We start from the raw sequence: 8,207 nt of genomic DNA on the forward strand, positions 1-8,207 counted from the left end.
GTATGCTGCCTCAAATGTAGATAGCGATAAGCCCAGATGGTAGGTAACGAGATTCCTCAAATGTAGATAACAACAAATCTGATAACGATTTATGTGATAACAACTAATATTCTGGTTGTCATTTTTAGTGTGATGATGGCAGACAAGATGGGATCAAGACGATAATACGATCAGAGCTCCTTTGGATGCTCTTGATCTCAAGATGAATGACATCCAAACCTGCACCAGTGAGACGACCATCACTTGGAACAGTTTAAAATGAATGACTAACAATGAGCCTTATTTACTATTTCATGGGTGTTACATTTTTAAGATGAACGACATCTAAGATGCCTCTGATGGTGTTACCGTCGCCTCTGACCTTACCCTCTCTCATGGCAAAATGATCCTACCACATTGAGACAATGGAAGGTAAGTTCTGAGTATGATATGCCCCCTCACGGTAAACTGTCGGGAGTTCTGATGATGCCGTACATCCATTGTCATGAATGACATTGAACAACCATGCATGGTTGGATTACCTACTGCCTTGATTACATGAACAACAATCGAGGAACCCCTGATGATAATACCGTCAGGGGTACCCCTGACCTGATCTGCACCCCTATGCTACCGAGACCGGATCAGGTGCCATCACTTGGCACATCTCTGCACCTGGCTGCCCGCCATCTGCTTTTAGGCCCCACAAGACTGTTAGAACAAAGATGGAGGGCATCAGGTGCAGTGCGTGGCACACTTTAAAGTGTACCATGTTATGGCACCTGATCCTGGCTCGGTAGCTACCACTGGTCCAGCAAGAGTTGCATCATGTAACCCATATGTGCAGGCGAGAGGGAAAAAAAAAGTGGATCAGGTCAAGTGCACCTTGGATGCTGCTCATCTATGTGATGTGATGAATGGCAGCTCCCAAACACTATCATTTTTATTCCTTTTCAGCCATTCACTCTCTACGCTCTAGATGAATTTCATGTAAAACATGAATGCTCATCTATGGAAAAAGATTATGAGATACATGTAATAATCAAACTATATATGGGAGCAACATTGGCATCTCAAAACTTAACATGAGTAGCAAAGAGAAAGCGATCATTTGATAGAGGAGGCATGGGTGAGGATAATGGGGTGCACATGGAGGCCTTGGGATCCAGGGGGATCATTCCCGGCAGGGTGGTTCCTCTGGAGGAAGACGGGAGGATCAGAGATTCAGACCGTGGTCTCATGTCGTAGGGGGTGGGCAACCATCTCTCAAGGAAGGAGTGCCTTAGATACAAACACTTTGGGAAAAGATGCATCAATACTTAGTGATGCAGGACAGTTTTTACATGTTTGCTTAAGGGGCCGTTTGCTTGTCATGGAATAGGCCCCTTCTGTGGATTCCTCTGCCGTGGAAACTGAATCGGACCCCATTCTCACGGGAACCGTATGGAAAATGATAGCCCAAGAAAATTCAATGACTGTCATTAGATTGTGGACTGTTACATATACACTGCATTGGACACAGAAATTTCTTGATTGTAGGGATTAAAAAAACAAAAATAAGATACTGATTTATAATGAATATTCTACAATACAAAGGACGGTTGACTTACGAAATGAGACCTGCCGTTGGCATACACAAGTGATCCTATTCTTTTGACACTCCCTCTCAAGCTGAGTGTAGATTCGTAACTCCCAGCTTGTGAATTAGAAACTAAAACTGCTCTCTTGGGAGAGCCTTCGTGAACACATCTGCAAGCTTAAGACTCATTGGGACGTATTGTGTACAAATGGTTCTTGATTGGACATTCTCGCGGACAAGGTGGCAATCGAGCTTGATATGCTTGATCTGCTCATGAAATATTGGGTTTGCTGTAATGTGAATGGTTGATTGGTTATTGCAATGCAACATCATTGGTCCTTTATGTGTTATACCAAAATATGCTAGAAGAGCCTTTAGCCATATTAGTTCACATGTTGCAGCCGGCGCCATGGATCGATACTCCGCTTCAGCAGAGAACCGTGAAACCATTGCTTGCTTCTTGCTTTTCCATGAAATGGGACTACTGCTCAACATGGTGAAATATCCTATTATGGACCTTCAAGTCATCGGGCAACTGACCCAATCTGAATCACAATAAGATAATAACTTAATTTCACTTTGATGATAACAAAATTCCATGGCCAAAAGAAGACTTTAGATATCTCAAGACTTGGATGACAACATTGTAATGTGGTATTCTGGGTTCATGCATGAATTGGCTCGGTATGTAGACCGAGTAGATGATGTCTGGTCAGGTCACTGTCAAATATATGAGATGTCCCACTAATCTTCGGTATTGAGTGGGATCTTGAATAAGTTCCTCATCTTGAGCATTCAATTTTAATTTTTGATCCATTGGAAACTCCACCGGTCTTGCACCCATGAGTTCTGCATATGATAAAATGTCTAGCACATATTTCTTTTGACTTAGAAAAATTCTAAATGGTGCTCTAGCCACATTAATGCTTAAAAGATATTTTAGTCGGCCCAGATCTTTGAGGTGGAAACGTGAATTCAAGAAATGCTTGATCCGGGCTATGGTGTAATCATCATTCCTTGCCATGATGATGTCATCAACATAAATTAAGATGACCACGATTTTGAATTTGACCCACTTGAAAAAAAGGGTATAATCAGATGATGACTGTGTAAATTTAGCTTCCTTGACAGAGCTGATATAAGTTTAATAAATCAATTTTTAGATGATTTTTTTAATCTATAAATTGATTTATTTAGCTTACAGACATAATGATGATGCTATCCCTGACAGTTGTATCCCGATGGCAAAGCCATATAGAATTCCTTGTGAAGGTACCCGTGTAAGAACACATTGTTGGCATCCAATTAATAGATCATCCAATTGTTTATGGCAGTAAGGGCAAGTAAGCAACATATGGTGATGAGTTTGGCCATAGGTGCAAAGGACTCGTGACTATCGAAACCTTCTAGTTGGGTGTATCCTTTGGCAACTAAATGAGCTTTATATCTCAATAGAGTCGTCGGATTTATGCTTGATCTTATACACCCATTTGCACCCAATGAGTCATTTTACTGGTGGAAGAGAGACTATAGTCCATGTGTTGTTCATTTCTAAAGCTTGGATCTCCTTAGCCGTAGCTTCTTTCCACTGTGGATTCTTAGTGGCTTTGTTATAATTGCTAGGTGCAACCTCATTAAAAATTGCAAAAAGAAAAGCCATGTGGGAGGAAGAAAACTTAGAAAAAGCAAGGAAATTTTAGATGGGATATGGTTTACCCAAAGAGATATGATCTGGAGGTATGGGTGAAGCTTGCACGGGTACCAGGGCCGAAGAACATATGTAGTCTTGTAGGTATGGCGGATGGGTTTGTTGTCTTGTGGATCTACGAGTTATGAAGGTGAGTTTTTGATATGGTGGTAGATTCTGATTTGGATCCGGATCAGTAGTAGGAATGGGTGGTTTAAGATCCGAATCAAGAGCTGGTATTGGGGTGTCACTTTCTGGTGGTGATGGTGGAGTGAGCTTGGTGAATTTATCCTCAATAGGGTTTGGTATGATGGGTGTTATAGTGAGAAGCTCACATGGAGGTTTTGTGATGAAAGGAAATTCATTTTCATAAAATAAAACATCTCAACTAAAAAATATTTCATGGTTTTTCAAATTGTATAGACGATACCCATTGTTGATTGCATAGGTATCCAACGAACATACATTTTTGAGATTTGGAAGAAAACTTTTCTTGTATGGGGACTAGATATGCATAACATAAATATCAAAATACTTGTTAATGGTAATATTTTGGTTTGCTTTTGAAAAGTATTTCATGTGGAGTTTTGTCTTGCAAAATTGAAGTAGGAATGCGATTGATCAAATATATGGCAGTGAGGATACACTCTCCCCAAAATTTGATGGCTAGATTTGCTTGGAACTGTAAAGCTTGTGCAACTTCGAGAATGTGACAATACTTTCGTTCTACCCAATTTTTTTGCTTAGGTGTTCTCACGCATGATCATTGATGATCAATCCCATTTTGATGAAAGAAAATCTACATATTTTGTGACAAAAATTCAGCACCGTTGTCAATTCGAGCCCTTTGTACATAGCTTTTGTATTGGGTTTTGACAAGGGCACAGAACTTTGTCAAAAACAAAAATGTATCTGACTTGTATCTTATAATAAAAACCTAAGTGCATAGCGAATAGTCATCCCCAAGTGTGAGAAAAATGTGTGCTTATGTGTGCGATTGTGTTTTGTAAGGTCCTCATATGTCACAATGCACAAGAGAGAAAGATTCACTACTTCTATTCAAACCTATTTGAAAAAGAAAGTCAAGTTTGTTTAGCTCGATAACATACATCATAGAAATGATTAAAATAATGAGATAGTTCACCAAGTTCTTTAGATAAAGAAAATGGTAAACGAGTCTCATATGCCAAATTTGGTTGTCCTGTAATTGAACATGAAAAGCACGACTGGGATGAAATAGTGGATCAAAATGGTAGAGCCCATCGCGAAGCTTACCCACTCCAATCAACCTCTATGTTGAACGTTCCTGAAAAACACAGAACGAGGAAAAGAACAAAGCAACAAAATCCAAAGACGCAATTAGTTTTCCCACCGATAACATTGGAAATAAGGGATATAATTAAAGAACATTGGTGAGAATGAGATTAGGTGAAAGTTGGGTTTTACCAATGTGAGATACCCACATAGTATGGCCATTGCGTAATTTAACGGGTTTCTCTTTTGAAACGGGTTGAACGTCAAACATAGAGTTCAAATGAGGAGTCATATTGTTTGATGCCCCTATATCTATGATCCAGAAAAGAAATGTCAAAGAAGATGTGTTACCTGCAATGTTAGCGGAAGCAAGTTTGGAATCCGCCATTCAACCATTTGCTTAAGTTGATCCTCACATAGTTGCAAGAGTGTCATCGTCCCACAGAGATGAGTTGATTGCTGCTTATTTGAAATTACATTGGCTGCCTTGCATCTCTGACTTCACCAACATTGTATGCTCTGCTGTTAACTTTTTTGGTGGAGTTTTGATTATTAGGATGGCCAACCAGGTAGCCCACCAAACTGTATAATGAGCTTTGACATGGCCAAGCATGCCACCATGACATCGGGATCACCCATGGCCCCTACCAATGCCATGGGTATCATTCAAATAACCATTCTGTTGACCAATGCCTTTTGCGCTCAACACAATCGAGTTGGAAGTGTCATTCATAGATGACACAAAGACGTTGAATCTCTTCTTGGCTTACCAAAGAGTAGACTTGGCTCACATTGGGTAATGGATTCATGGCCAAAATATTGCTACGAATCCGAAAGAGAGATTCACTAAGGCCCATGAGAAATTTGAACACTTTCTTTCTTTGTTAGCATTCATTGTACTTTTTGAATGCGCCCAACTCCTCCCAATATGACTTTAATGTATTGAAGTACGTGGCAAAGGAAATTGATCTTGATGAAGATCATATATTAATTTCTTTAATTGATAAATACGAGTGGAGTTATCTCAAGAAAAATGTTCTGAGATATTTTCATGCCTCATTTGCAAGATCCGTGTATATAATGATGTTTGCAATGTCCTTCAAGATCGTGTTGGTATTCTAGGAGAACATATCTTTGCAACGATGATATAACTGATAGTCGTTTGAGGTAGCATCTGGTTGTAGTAATGAGCCATCCATGAAAGCCAACTTGTTCTTTGCATTTAGCGCCATCCGCATTGCGCGTTTCTAAGTAAAATAGTTATCATCTGTGAGCAACATTGAGACGATAACGACATCAGGGTTGTCATAGTGATGATGATAAGGGGGAGGTGAGTGATGACACATTTCCGTCATTGTTGGATTCCTTGGTGTTGTTGGGAATCTCTGACATCATGATCAATAAGAAAATAGATGCATGGTTGGGCTGTTGACAATAGTGATGATGAGCTGATCTACGTCTTAGGCATGCTCCCATACCATATGGAAAATGATAGCCTAGGAAAATTCAATGACTGTCATTAGATTGTGGACTGTTACATAGGGGTGGCAATCAGGTCAGGTTGGCGGGTCAGCATACCTCAACACGAACCCGACCCGGGTCGGCTGTGACAAACACGAACCCGACTCATTTATTAAACGGGTAACCCGACACGACATGATTAACCCATTTAATAAACGGGTTGGGTCGGGTAAACGGGTTGCTAGGTTAACGGGCGGGTTGGCGGGTTGGGTTCAGGGTTTTACATTGAAAAGTTTACGGGTTAGCAGGCGGGTTAACGGGCAGGTTAGTGGGTCGTGTCGGGTTAGCAATGCATTGGACACAAAAATCCCTTAATTGTAGGGATTAAAGAAATAGAAATAAGATACCGATTTATAATGGATACATGCCAAATGGGATCATGTGTGATCTTATCGATTTGTTGTATGTGATCATATGCCACGCTATTGTTACCATAATTGTGCGAAGCAGGTTATATGTTCCCCCCCCCCCCCCCCGATGATTCACTGAATCCCACGTCCGTGTTCGGGGCTTTGAATGAGCACCACGTATACAAGCACATGGGGCTCGTATTCCCGTGTATGTTGACATAACTTTGCATCGGACTCTGGTGATGTTGCAAAGACTTAATCACCCTTGCTTTTCTTGCCCTGAAATGACGGTTCGAGGAAATGACAAAAATATCCTCCATTCAAAAGTTGTGAAACGATGGGTGGGGAAAAGGACAAAAAAGCAGAAATTCCAGAAAGTTTGATGTTAACCATTTAAAGTGGAGACGTTCGCCTGCGCCATCTGCTGTAACGGTGCTCCCATTATCAACGTTCCAGTGTTACAAAACATTCCAGTGTCTTCTCTTCATTATTGCTGTCGTTAGGCATCATGGAAGAAAGCAATGATTCGCAAACATTCCAACCAGTGCCATCAACCCTCTCACTCTCTCTCTCTCCCTTCTATTTCTGCTTCTGTGCACATCCATTAGAAGATCATACATTGCTCCATCAAGCACCGACTGACCTGCACATTGACTGTTGTGGAGCCTGATTCAAAGTTTTTACCCTTACAGGAGGAGGGTTTGGAGGCTCATCCCAGCGTGGGTAGCATCATTCAACTCTCATTCTCTCTCTCTCTCCCTTCTATTTCTGCTTTTGTGCACATCCATTAGAAGATCATACATTGCTCCATCAAGCACCGACTGACCTGCACATTTACTGTTGTGGAGCCTGATTCAGAGTTTTTACCCTTACATGAGGAGGGTCTGGGGGCTCCTCTCAGCGTGGGTAGCATCATTCAACTTGAAGAGTTGTGGAGTCTGATTTAGAGTTTTTACCCTTACAGAAAGGGGGGTCTGAGAGCTCCTCCCAGTGTGGGTAGCATCATTCAACTTGAAGAGTTATGGAGTCTGATTCAGAGCTTTTACCCTTACAGAAGGAGGGTCTGAGGGCTCCTCCCAGCGTGTTCATGGCCTTTTGCCCTTACAGGAGGGGGGTCCGAGGGCTCATCAACCCTCTCTCGCTCTCTCTCCCTTCTATTTATGCTTCTGTGCACATCCATCAGAAGATCCTACATTGCTCCATCAAGCACCGACTGACCTGCACATTGACTGTTGTGGGTCCTTACTGATGAGCTGCCTCTAAATTTATTCGACTCTGGGTCCTTACTGCACTTGAAGTTGAGTCGTTGTATTTTTTGTTATTCGGTGGGTGGTGAGGCCCTCCTCTACTCTCTCAAGACTCTTAGCTTGGGCAATCTTTCTTTTGATAGACTACCATGATTGTGGTTGTAATGTATCCACAATCATCAAAAGAAAGATTGCCCAAGCTAAGAGTCTTGAGAGAGTAGAGGAGGGCCTCACCACCCACCGAATAACAAAAAATACAATGACTCAACTTCAAGTGCAGTAAGGACCCAGAGTCGAATAAATTTAGAGGCAGCTCATCAGTAAGGACCCACAACAGTCAATGTGCAGGTCAGTCGGTGCTTGATGGAGCAATGTAGGATCTTCTGATGGATGTGCGCAGAAGCATAAATAGAAGGGAGAGAGAGCGAGTTAGAGGGTTGAGATTCCACCAGTAAGATCCATAGTCCTTCTTGCTGCTAACCCTTTACATTTGCAGGTTGTTTCTTCAAATGATTATAATAATGACAAATATGCGAAGGAGTTCAGTATCAGTGTTTCTAATGCGCTTGCTACTTGTCCTGCTCGGGTTT

Source organism: Nuphar pumila, chromosome 10, assembly GCF_984573655.1.
Source record: "Nuphar pumila chromosome 10, dmNupPumi1.hap1.1, whole genome shotgun sequence".
Lineage (NCBI taxonomy): Eukaryota > Viridiplantae > Streptophyta > Magnoliopsida > Nymphaeales > Nymphaeaceae > Nuphar > Nuphar pumila.